This window comes from Dromaius novaehollandiae, chromosome 5, assembly GCF_036370855.1.
Source record: "Dromaius novaehollandiae isolate bDroNov1 chromosome 5, bDroNov1.hap1, whole genome shotgun sequence".
Taxonomy (NCBI): domain Eukaryota; kingdom Metazoa; phylum Chordata; class Aves; order Casuariiformes; family Dromaiidae; genus Dromaius; species Dromaius novaehollandiae.
This window is the reverse complement of record NC_088102.1, coordinates 8,893,340-8,906,329: the sequence shown is the minus strand read 5'-3', so window position 1 is coordinate 8,906,329 and position 12,990 is coordinate 8,893,340. Positions and strand designations below refer to the sequence as shown.

At 48.8% G+C, this 12,990-nt stretch overlaps 1 protein-coding gene across 4 annotated transcripts in view; it reads right to left on the bottom strand.

The window, feature by feature from the left end:
* The window catches only part of SYNE2 (spectrin repeat containing nuclear envelope protein 2), a 188,227-nt gene extending 183,580 nt beyond the window's left edge, over nucleotides 1-4,647 (bottom strand). For 2 of the 4 annotated variants that reach the window (XM_064511951.1, XM_064511952.1), the window contains exon 1: nucleotides 4,456-4,647. The gene's annotated coding sequence lies outside the window, so the exon portion shown is untranslated. The remainder of the gene's footprint in view (nucleotides 1-4,455) is intronic. The other 2 variants (XM_064511950.1, XM_064511953.1) reach the window with 1 other exon arrangement.
* Nucleotides 4,648-12,990: the final 8,343 nt, after the last annotated feature.

The window sequence follows — 12,990 nt, the reverse complement described above, 5'->3', positions numbered from 1 at the left end:
TATTGTGTAGCGAGTTATCAGCAGTCTGCAGGAAGGCTAGAAAACAAACATGCCTCCCCACGGGAGAGCCTGGAGTCAAAACTTTGCCCCATTTCCCCTCCTGTGGGGAGATAAGAGGCTATTCTGCACCAGCCCTTTCTCCAGTGCAGCCTACTTCTCCCTTCCTGCATGCTTGGTTAAGCTAAAGATAAGTTTTTTCCCCACTCCCTGTTCTGCCCTTGTCCTTCAGGATCTCCACGGAAGCAGCCTTCTTCCCCTCCTGCTGTGAAGACCGTGATTTAGATGGTCTATAGAGTCTGTCTTCTTCACAGCCTCACTAGTACCAGGACATCAGGGGTCTTCCCACCCTTGGCATCATCCCAAGAAGAATACGTACATCCTCCAGAGCGATACTTGTTGCTGACACCCTGCCTGCTCAATGGGACGCGAGTCCATCCTGGAAGGGCAGGCAGTCAAGCCCATGTCCCAGCAAAGGCCAGCAGAGCTGGCTAGGAGGAACACACACTATGTTTTCTGGAGCCATAGTCCAGTAGCTGCAGGTGCTGTGCTGCTGCAGTTGTGATTTCCTGCTCCTCCTGGGGAAGCAGCACATCCTGCACAGGGTGGAGCGAGGTGAACACGGCCTGCCCCTGCTACTTGTACTCCCATTTAGGGCATTTAGGGTCCAGACCGATTCAGCCACATCAGGTGAGGTAACAAACTCCTCCAGACCTTATCCAGGTATTGATCCTCCCCATAAAGCACAGCTGGCAAAATCAGATAGACCCGACCTCCCAGTTCCTATGTGGCCACCTCTGCCTTAACTACTGTGATATCCCACTTCTATGGCACACCAGGCCGGGATGAAATTCGGGCAAAGGAAGATAAGGCAAGAGATGTATGAAATGTCACCTTCCCTTTAATCACAGCTTACGGATCCAGTCCCAAGGTGTTACTCATACAGTGCTCCGCACTTCACCTGTATAATCCCACTGACTAATCCGGCTACTTGTTCAAACAAGCACGTTGCTAGGAGTGGGCCCTCGCAATCACTGTCCGCATTTCCAGCGTTTCTCCAAGTTTGCAAGTGGAGATGACATTCTCTCCCGCTTCCAAAAGCCCTGCGACAGTTTAAAATAAAACTGCGGGAAAGCTAAGCAAAGCATGGTGGCAAACAGCTCATCTCCTTCATCAACATGAGGAATTACACAGTCAATTACAACCTGAGAGGTCCTCTCCAACATGACTAGATAACACTGGGTAAACACTTGAGTTGTGGTAAGCCACAGATAGGCGTCTCTTTGCACATATATAAAAAAAGCATCTCAGCTTGTAGACTTTTAAAACCAGTATTCGTTGTGTCCCAGGGAAGACAAGAAATTGGGTTAGCCAGCCCAAACACACAGCTTCTCTAGTAAGAGTTTGGATCATCTCTTCATATCTCTCTAAACAAAACCAGCCATTGAGAGTCCAGATCTAAAACAGAGCCGCAGTTGCTAAGAAAACATCGCAGCAAACAGATGTCAGGGGATGATTCATGGAGTAAGGGCATATCCCTACGCTCCAGATAAACCCCCATGAATGAGGCTCTTTATACCTGATCTTTCAAGCTGCACTTCTGCCTTCTTCAGGAGGGTTTATTTAATTCATTTCCGCATTCACATGGCAAGGAAAGAGAACTGAGTTAAACTCACCGTTTAAGGAATTGATTACTGGTAAAGGGGTTTTACAATGCTTACAATGAACACAGTAAAATGGCTAAATTGTGGCCCATTTTTCACCAAAGACTTGTCAACACAAGAGATAACTTTGCCCAAAACCTGGTAGCAGAAATAACAGAGCCCACAGGCAGAAACTGCAAAGCGAGGAATATTAGCAATTATTCTTTTGGTACTTTCGGTTATAACACAAAACTTAAAATTAACAGCTATGGAGATAAAGCATTTTAAACCTATTAGATCATTAGCCAGTAATGCATGCCGCTTCTTGAATTACTTCATTGTGTCTACGCTTAAAAACTTTGCCTGACACATAAACAAAAAATAGTCAGCACGCTGCAGGGCCGGCCCAGAGCTACTGAAGCCAATGAAAGCGCTCATTTACTTTAACAAACTTTTGATCAGATTTAACTGGAGAAAACAATTGCTTTGCTCCTCTTAAAGGATCACACTCAGCTCTTAATAAGGTAAGATATCCATGATAGCAAAATACGTTGTTTCCTGAGGGTTATTTGTAAATAATTGCTTAAATAGGGGAACTTTGATGTGTTTTTATAGATAACTAGGACAAAAAGGCCATTATCAGTCATCATTATTCATGATGAAGAAGAGAATAAGAAACATCATTTATACCCTGGTGCAGAAAAGCAAGCGAGTGGCGCAACAAACCTGTTAAGTAAAAAGAAATACGTTTTGCAGGATCAAACTCATGCTGGTCCGTCCTTAACTCGAGGGGGCGACCGGGCTCCTGCGCATGTGTGCGGCGCATGGCACGAACAGGCGCTGCAGTCACCGCCAGCACTTTCGGCGGGACAGTCCTGCAGACTCCCCATGTGTCACCCGCACGTCCCTCAGCGTTTCGGGAGCTCTTGGCTGTTCTTCCCCAGGAGCTCCAGAGTCGGCTCCCCCTTCCACCGTGGGCTTCCCGCAAGCCCTTCGCCTCCCCCTGACGAACACACGCGCTGCTCTGTCTTGGAAATGAATTATTTAGGCTGCCCTGATTTTACCATGAGGTGGCTGCGCGTGTGCACGCGGGGCGGTGGAGACAGGTACGCTGGCCACTGCTCACAGCCACCTCCTCTTCCTCGGGGCTGCAAAACAGCTCCGGACGCAGCAGACGTCTGTGAGTCAGCCACGCAGGTGCCAGAGCCGCACGTATCCCTTTCCCAGGTGTCACATTTCAGACAGGCATCCACAGGAGCCCGCCAAGCCACGGCTGCGCTAGCTTGGCCACCCTTCGCAACAACTAGCCAAGCACAGCCAGATCCTACGCTCGGGCATTTCTCTCTTTGTCTGCCCGTCATGCGGTGGGAGACCTCCCGGAAAGCTGAGATGGGGAAAAAGGATAAGCGATGGAAAGAAGAGGGGCACGGGGGCTGCAGGCAATGCTCGAAAGGAGGAAGACGAGGAACATGTAGGCACTGCCCTGAGAAAGAAGCAAGAGGGTGGTGAGAAATTCTCGCGCTCAAAGTTTTCTCTGTTTGTTCTGAATACCTTGAGACGCGCGCGCCCGCTCTGTCTCCAAACTCCCGCAATAGCCCCCAGGCGAAAAGAGAAGAAATACGAATGGGGGCTTGGGGCGGCCTGCACTAGTAACGGAGGTGGAAGGAGGACCGAGGGCCTTCCCCCAAATCCACGCGTGCACAGCGCCTGACACAAAGCCAGCGCCAAGGTCCCCGCGCGCGGCATCCCATGGGCTACGGTAACACAGATTAATAATAACCATAAGAGAAAGTAGGAGGGCTGTGAGGAGTCCTTGAAACACGGGGAGGAGGAGAGGCTGGCGCAGGGGGGGAGGAAGAGAGAAAGGAGCCCACGTACAGCGGAAAGAACAGAAAGTGCAAGGCTTCGGCAGGCAACGTTTTATCCAGGGCAGCTGATAATAAAGTAACTGAATAAATGCTGGTAACTCCTGTAGACCTCTCAGGAAGTTAGTTTTACTCCTTTTTGCTTTGGTGGGAACTTTGCCTGAATAAGTATTCGGGCTCAGTTTCCAAATACGTAACCAAAGAGATAAGGACTTTCGGAGAGACTCGCTGTCACCCGGGCAGGAAAGCCTGCCGAGCGGCAGGGAAGCGCCGTTTACCTGCGTGCAACTTGCTGGATGCTTCCTCTGTCCTAAGCTCGCTCTCCACTGCCTCAAAACAAACAAACCAGCTTGGGCTAACAGCTCCCTTCAAGGCTGCGGGGCAGCACTGCGGGGAGGGCCGGGCCCGGCCGCGGGGCAGGGGCGGGAGGCGCAGGCACCCCCGCGGCAGGCGGGCGGCTCGGTGCCCGCGCAGGGCTCTGCCCCGGCCCCGGCCCCACCACCGCGCCCGCTCCGCGGCGTGAACTCTCGGCGGTGCCTGCGCTCCCACTTGGCAGTTTGGGTTTCGCCTTTCCCTGGCGAAGGGCTTAGAAAGGGGGGGAAACGCTTGGGGGGGGGGGGGTCTTTCAGCACGCCCCGTTAAGCGGCTCCCCCGGGGGCGCGCGGTGCCCCGGAGCGCGGGATGCCGGAGGTGAAGCCGGCACCGAGGGAACAAAGGCGGCGGCAGGGAACAAAGAGCGGCAGGTACCGCGGCGGCGCGGAGCGGGGCGGGCGGCGGCGGGGCCAGGCCGGGGGCGGCGGGGGGGGAGCAGCCGCGGCGAGAGCCGCTTCCCGCCGCCGCCCGCTCCCCGCGGCGCCCGGCACAAAGGCGCGGCCGGGCCGCGCGGTAACTTTGCGCGCTCGGGCGGGCGGGCGGCCCCGCGCAGCGCCGCGCCCCGCGGGCAGACTCACCGCGGGAGCAGTCCGGGCATCGGCGGCGGCGGCGGGAGCAGGCGGGGAGGGAGAGGGGAGGGACCGGCCGCTGCCCGCCCCGGCCGCTGCGAGCGCGCTGCGAGCGCGCTCCCCGCCCGCGGCCGGGAAGGCGGCGCGGCCCCCGCGGCGCGGGGCTCGGCCCGGCCCCCGCTCCGCCTCCGCGGCGAGGCGAGGCGAGGCGAGGCGAAGCGCGCCGCATCCCCCGGCGGGCCGGCGCGGGGCCCCGCGGCTCCTGCCCCGCCTGCGCGCTCCGCGGCCCCTGCGCGGGCGGGCTGCAGCGCGGGAGCTGCTCTCACGCTGCTGCTTTCCGGTCGGCGGAGCGGCAGTTCCTCGCCGGACCCCGCGGACTGCCCAGCAGCTGTTCACGGCTTAAATAATACCCGAGCAAGAGCAAGGGGCCGGGACCCAGCTCTCCACACACTCCTTGCTGTGTTCCCCGGAGCTTTGCCCCATCGTGGTCGGTTTTGCTCGGGATTTCCAGGCGTTTTCCCTCCCGGCATTACACAGGACTGTACTGCTCACCCCAAACCTTGGAAACAGCCAGACAAGGCCACAAGCACTGTGCATGGACGTGTGTTTTGAAAAGGGTCAAGAGGTGTGTTGGAAGTAAATATAAAAGTCTAGGTACTGATAAGAACCGTTTTCTGGTCAGGGAAAATATGGGTTCACAGATGATACAAAGAAATAAAATATTTTTGTATCACCACAGCTCTGCAGTACTCTCAGATCACATTTAGAAATAAAAAGTGGATGAAGATAGGAGCTCCGTCCAGTTCCTCTGTATCCCTCCCCAAGCTCAGCTCCCCTCGGCCTCACGCACGGATCCAAGAAGCCCTTCCCAGATCACCATTAGCTGCCTTCTCCTCTCTTTCAGCTCCAGTCTTTCTTCATCCCCGCCAAAAGCACATGCTCCTTCTGCACGGCCCCATCCCCGAAAGCAGCCTCTCCTGCAGCAGTTGCAGGGACCCCAGCGCTCATGGCAGCGTTCAGCAAGGCTCTGGACGCGACGGCATCGGCTGGCTTTGGCTGCCGAGCCAGGACTCCTGAAGCGTAAATGGGGACTAATTGCATGAACGTGGAGCAAACTGGCTTTTTAACAGAACTTCAGGTTTTTTTGTGGGGGAAGGAATCCCTTGCCTTACATTCACCCTGTTTAGTACTAGATAGCTTTCAGTTATACGCTTCACAAAGCAGTGAGAGGATATAAATGTTGAGAATGAGATCGTTTTACAGCCCCAGAGGTCAGCTGGCTATCTAAAGAAAAAAGTAACTTTCCAAAAGCCCCTTCCTGCCAGTGCCAATACATTAGTTTTTTCCTGACTCTGTACTGATAAAACAACCACCAACTTAAATGAATAGGAACAAGCAAGGTCCTGTATTTGAAGGCTACAGAGCCAAATGTGGGACTCCTTCCTGCCTGCTTAGTCAAGCTTCTCTTTGTATCTGCAGATGCATCTAAGTAAGCTCTGCCAGATTTGCCCCCCTGATTTTCTGTAATGATTTTTTTTCCATGCAAAAGTGAACCCAGCACCTTTTTAAGTGCTATCTTAGCAGGAAGCGGAGAATGCAATGTCTTGCGCAAGTGCCAGTGGAAGCTGGTTACAACTGGCCTGCCCTGCCTTAGCAAACACCTGCTCTAATTCACACTGCCTTTGCAGCAAATCCATCTGTGAAGAATTGATCTTTTTATGGAGTTACTGTTCATTTTTTTATTGAGGATTAATTAGTGGTTGTAAAATGAAAGTGTTGTCTTTGGTAGTCCGCAGACATAGACGAAGGCAAAGGGCAGCGTTCAGGCTGCCAACTGTTGATTCCTAGCTTACATGTTACAGCTACCGTGATGCATGTGTTTGAAGAGAAACAAGCATTTCAGATCTATTTACTCACTTCGACTGCCAGATATCAGCTTCGTATTTAGTTAAGGGAGAGAAATCAATGCAGCATCTATGTTAAATTCTATTACTTCAACAATTATTTCAAAAGCCCTCATGCTTACTTTGAGACTGCTCCAGATCCCATCAAAGGGGGTAGGAAAAGAGTCATGAAGTCTTCATCTTCTGTGTGTGCAGAGCACCAGCCACATTATCGCTCTGCGCTCTTCCCCCTGACCGCGCTGCAATGTGGAGCACATCATTCCAGTTTATGTACTACCGCGGGCATCTGTCATGCTTTGTGAAACAGAGGTCCCACCCCAAGGTGCTTGTTTTCACCAAATTACACATTTACTGTAATTAGCTTGTAAAGCACTTTGAAGACACAACACTAAGTGTTAATAATGCTAAAAAGTATTGTTGGATGGATATAATACAAGCAATTAAATAGTAATGCAATCAAAAAAACAGTGTGGGACACAAAGGCAGAATTAAGTCATATATGTCTGCTTTATATCCAAATCTTCTTGCTGTTGGTTACTCAGTACAACATGACACTCATTTTTTGGAAGTCTATTTAAACTTCCCTCTCTCCTTTTATTTGCAGCCCTCCAGCTAGGAGCAGGTAGGGCCCTGCATGCACACACAAAAAGCCTTGACAGGTATCCTGGTGCTGCCAGCGAGGCCAGCAAGCCACGGCCATGGATCAGTCTTTTTGAACGATGAAAACAGCTGGAAGCTGCGTGATCTGGGCTCTCACCTACTGCCTAAGGGTGTCCCAAACGAGCTGCCTAGGAGGTCCCTTCCAGGAGACACTGAGAAGAGATCTGCAGACCAGACCTGCAGGCTATCACCACAAATAGTGATGGTAGCTGTGGTGGGACTCTTACAGGTCCCATGTACTTTCCGAATGAGCGTACAATCGATTCAGCAGTGTGCTGCCCCAACCTTCCTGCACCAGTCTGGACGGGAAACCTGACAGAGCTGGGCTCTGCAGCATGCATCTCACACAAGGCATCCAGGTATCTCACACACACAGGTCCCACACAGGTGGATGGCATGAGTTTCATGGGAGGACACCTCTTCTATAATGCAGACTTTGCACAGCATTGCAGAGAGACTGAATTCCCCATGTCTGCTGGACAGAGTGTTAACGATGACAGTGTAAACTGTACATTTGTTTGGATACTCCACATCATGTTTGTTTTGTGGTCTGCCAGAACAAACCTTTGACCTGGTGAACCTCCTCCCTCACCTGCATGCAACCCCTGCACTGTGCTGGCACAGCGGTGTGCGCTGGGGCTGGAGCAGGGAGTCAAATGAAAAATAGCCAGAAGAAGAATATTTTGTTTCCAGTTGGATCACTCACAGGGTTTGCTTGCAATGTGGACACACAAACAGATTTGCCAGCACAAGTGAGGGGGCAGGAGGATCCGGCACAGGGACAGGAATGAACAGCACAAAGTAGAGCTGGGGAACAGGATGATATAGCGAGAGTACAACGGAACCGCGCCGTGCCAGAAACTTCAGCCTCTGCACTTGGCTGTGCTCCTCTCACCCCACCCTTGCAGGAGAGAGGAGGAGTGTGAAAGGTGACGGAAGGATGAGAGCAGTAACTCACCTTTGGACTTTCATACCTTCCTCCCTGCTGGCCCAGCAACACAGAGAAAATAAGGCAGCTGTTTCACAGGCATCATTTTTGGTGGCAGTGGTTTGATGGAGCTGTTTACACTCCCTCGGTTGTGCTGCTGCAGCTCTTTGTGCAGTTGGGTAGTGAACCGGATCAGGAGACTGCTTAAAAAAAAAAAAAAAAAAGCAGCACCCTCCCCACCCTGGTTATTTTTACCCTGGCTCAGTTCCCAGGTACAATTCACCTCATCTCCACAGAAATGGAACTGGAGAAAGAGTGCCAGAGTGGGAAAGTATAGCCAGAAGCGGAAAAACAGGGGTCTGCCCGAGTCCACAGTGCCACTGAAAAAAAATGCCCACAGGCCAACCCCTGCAGGACGGTTTCTGCTACTCGGCACTCATAGACAAATTGTTTGTCACAATTATGGAGATCAAAAAGGAGGAAAAAAGGTTGAATCTATGTAGGCATGTGCAGTATTTGCATGCTTTTTTCCTCTGCAAAGTGTAAAAGGAAATCTGAATGTAATCATGTTTAAATGCTCCCTTTTTCCTCTCCCATTTAATCTAAACTTTATGTATCACACTGTCCTCAGAGTATAGAGCAGCAATCCAGCAAACCACTTAGGCATGGACATTGCCTTTAACACCTGACTATTCCTGCTGAAGTCAGTGGAAATACTTACGTATTTAAAGTTACACAAACTTAAATGCTTTGTTAGATCATGAGCTAATTAAGGACAGAAGCACAACTGCAAATGAGAAAAAATAGGTTAATAATGCCCAAACCTTATCAAATCTGTAGGAAGTCTCCTGGAATAGGTTCATAATTAGTAAATCTACACTTTTTAAAGTGAACATCTTAGTCTTCTTCTCAGTTCTGTTTTCCTGCTGTTTTTGCCTGTGTTCCTGGCTAAAGACATGACTAACTGAAGATTTCAGCACCTGCAAGTTAGTGCAGGTTAGGCAGCATCCAGAAAATTGCACCATGCACTTACCGCTTCTTATATAGTATCGGTATGAGTGAGGCGTTTCAAGGGGAAACTGTCTTAAGGTAACCAAAAAATGCTGAAAACACAGCTATCTGAACTCCCAACTTCCTCAGAGCAGGAATACCTGAGTGAAGTATCTCCACTTGTAACAGCCCAGGTTAGTCTCCTGAAGACAGGTACCTACAGTTTGAAACGAGCAGGGCTCATTTGGCTCTGTTTAAAATGCAGGCACTGTGCACGACCCTCTGCTTTTCATGTATAAGCAAAAGCAAACACTTGTTTAGTGAACAAAACACCTTCTTCAGCCAAAATGGTTTCCAGTCAACACTTTCCCACCTCTCAAAGTGCACTAATTCCTTGGTTACAGGCCAGGTGCCTTTGGTATGCAAAGAGACTTAACTTCAGGTTCTGCTCTGAAAATTAAGATGTCAAAGCTGAGCCAGCACTAAATACCAGCTGAATGGAGTCTCTCGAGTCACAGGTTTTCACTGATGTACCTCAAATCTGTCCCAGTCCTGTTTCAGGTACCTAACTGTCTTATTGGATTCCACTCAAAGCCTTGCATTCCTGATGGGCTTAGTGGGCTTAGCAAACTGTGGTTTTAGGAGCTCATACTCTATTAGACCATCCATCCTCTGCAACAAGGACCTTGACCCAGTTTTAACAATAAACTTAGGAAAGGTTTGGGCTCAGAATCCCCTTATCTTAAGCCCAAAAATTTATATACTTTTTTCCATTTGTATTAGTCTAGTAAAAAGTATTACCTCTTCTATCCTTAGACTATCACTGCTGCAGTACAAGTGCTGCAATGTATTTGTAAGAGCATTGCAGTGAGCCCACAGGCAGGACCTCACCAGTCCTATCAGCTTTATTCTCATGCTCCAAGGCCTGCTGGCATCTCACAAGCACACTGCATCCCAGAAGCAGTTTGGCACATCAGTTTTAGCAGAGAAGTTGGATGAGAGAAATTTGCTGAGAAACACAGTATACTGTAACAGTAGCTGACTGTAGCAGAAACTGGGGAAACACGGTGTGATGATCAAATACCAGATCTGGGTTCAGATACCTGCAGGACATCTAAGGAAATAACAGAGAAAGTATGTAAGCAGCTTCTTTGCAAAGCAGCTCCAACAAGAGATCTGCAAGCTCCAGGTGCTTGTAAAGTATAATAGGACTGCAAAAGGCACCCAAAGACTTACATGTTTTAAGTTTGACGGTCTCCTCTCACCCTTGAAGATCCTTCTCAGAGCTCAGATAGGTAAGAACTGCAGTTTTTTCATTTTGAGCAGCAGCTGCTCTAATCTCTTTACAACCTTCCCCTTTCTTGCTACCTCCAGGAAAAAGCCCTTTTTCCTTAATTGCAGGCCTTAATAGCTCTAGGACACACCTGGTCTGATGACTGCAGAAACAACATCAACAGTCACCTCCAATTCATACTATACTAGGCACTCTTCTTATAATCTCAGTGATTAGCAAACTCCAGCTTTCAGCACCTGTAAAAAGGCAATGGTTTGATTTGCCTCTGCTCCTACTGCAAGACCTAAATGGCTTGGATGGCTACAACCCATTTTCAAAAATGACGCAGTGGAGAACAAAACTCCATAAGAACAAGAAGTTCTCAATGGAGGGAAGTGGGGTTAAGGCTTCTTGGGAAGTAGGCGTTAGTAATCCCAATCACCACCTTTAAAAATCTTTGCCCTTGGGCCCCAGCCAGCTCTCAGTTCTGTCAACATCTTTACTGCCAACTTTACTAGCAGAATCACACAAAAGTAAATCTAGTGTGAGAAGAGGATTAAGCCCATTCTGTTTTTATGGTCCATGAAATATCTACTGCCCTGTTGTCACTATGCAGTCATAAATGGCAGAGAAAAAGGGAATTCCGGCTGGTATTGCATCTTCAAAATATTAAAGGAAAAAAAATAATCCAGAATCCATAACCTTACCTGACTAGTAAAGTGTATATGCATACAAGGCTTCTAAAATAGAGGCCAAAAATCTGTACCTTGCCAGATGCTAGTTGAGGTACATGAATTTTCTTCTGCAAAATAAGATTAGGAACAGTAGTTTGTCATGCATTCAAGTTTGGGATTTCATCTGCAAGGGGATTAAAGCTCAGGCAAACATGAGCCTGCCTGGATAGTGCACTACTCTGAGTGCTGTTTTTCCTTGGGAAGAACAGGAGACTAGAGGCTGGGATGAGAACTGTGCAGGGGGCTATATGGGAAGCCTACTAAAATGATTATTTCTTCACTGATGACTCAGTTGGCTGAGATTTGCAAGAGAGACTGAGGGAATTAGATTCCTGGTTTCTAAAAATTTCAATAGGATTTAAGTTCCTGACTCCCTTAGGCTGCTTCTTTAAAATATGCCTAAAGATTAAAAAGTTTTTTTTACTATAACACTTATGATTAGATTTCAGTTTTTTGGCTGGGAATATCTTTTGGTTCCAAGTTTCTATAATCTTAGGGCTCAAATCCCTTAGCAGGATCACAATGTAAATAACACTAAATACTTATTACAATTATTAATAGTATAACTCCACAGAGGTGTCAGCTGAAAAACAACTGAGCTCAGTACATATTTCAATTAAAGATGCAGAATTATGAGGATTTATGCGTGAGCCTGAAAAGCAGACAATATTTAAAATGTACTTCTGGGCAAGAAATATAATTACCTTTTCATTACCTTTATTATTTTCCAATTAATCGTACTGGGCTCCAGCTGTAAAGTCTCATTCAATCCTTACTTTTGTAAAGTTGCCATTTGTCTTCACTGTAAGGTTTTCTGGACTACTGTGACTTTTTTTGTCACAGAGGATAAGTAGGGACTATAATCAGATATTGCACTGACTTGAAGGCACAAATGATAGTGTTTGCCAAAATGGAAATTCATTGTTCTGGCAGACATTCCCATACGTTCTACCTCTTTGCTCCATTCTTCAGTCCTCCCGGATACAATTTCTTGCAGGCCAGAAAAACAAATTGGCACATGGAAGATAGACTGCAGTGACCCCTTGTTTGTGGATTTAGTGATATTTGTTTTGGCATCATGGATATATTTAGTAAACTGTCATCCGTTAAAATTTGTATGGGGACATCTCTGATGTTTTGAGAAACATTCACTGCTCTGTATCACACGGTGTCTTTAAGTTGCTCTTTCTGTTGTTACACACTAGCTTGTTTTAAGGGCAGCGTTAGGGAGGGAGTCCTCTCCCTTAAACCCGCTGTGAGGCTCCCTAGCTGGTAACACTTGTAGCAGTACGGCAGGCTGTTAGCTAAGTCCTGTTCTCAGGCTTAGAGCAAATGGCTTTGTGTTTATTTGTAAATACTTTTCCTGAAACGAAGGGAAATACATGTTAAATAAGACACTAATGTGTTTTCTGAATGCAGGACAGAATCTGTCCCTTGAAGGGGCAATTCCCAATCCCCACAGCCCTGCAGCCCTCCCTGCAAGAGCCCTGGCTATTTTTGGCAGTGCAGCTCCCGGAGCCGGGCACAGGGGACCTTCTGTTCCCCTCCGCAGGAGCCCTCATGCCACGGCCATCACGAAGCACGTGGACAGCCACCAGCAGAGCAGTGAGTGATGTGATTCTGCACAAGACATGTGTTTGCTTTCTCCCCCTCTCCCCAAGGGACTGTGTGCAATGCAATACTGAGTTTGGAATTTGAGGGGGAAAAAAAACATTATTTTGTGTTTAGTCCAAACACCAGGCTGTTGGCAATCTGTAGTGACTCTCACAGGTCAAAGAAAGCAAAGAAAAACAACAACAGAAAGAACCCATAACAACACAAACCTTTGGTTAAACCAGTTGGATCCCTGCAGTGCCACACAGCCATCCCTCCTCCAGCCCCCGCAGCACCCCACTGCATCCCTCTTACCAACTTTAAGTGTGGTTCACAGCTCCCTTTATACCTTGACAGACCTCCTAGCCCCCTGCACTGTCCACAGGTATGACCCTACTCTCCCCAAACCTCTTCATGGCCTTGTAACCTGCCTCCCTCACCTCCCACCCAAAGGGATGGTGC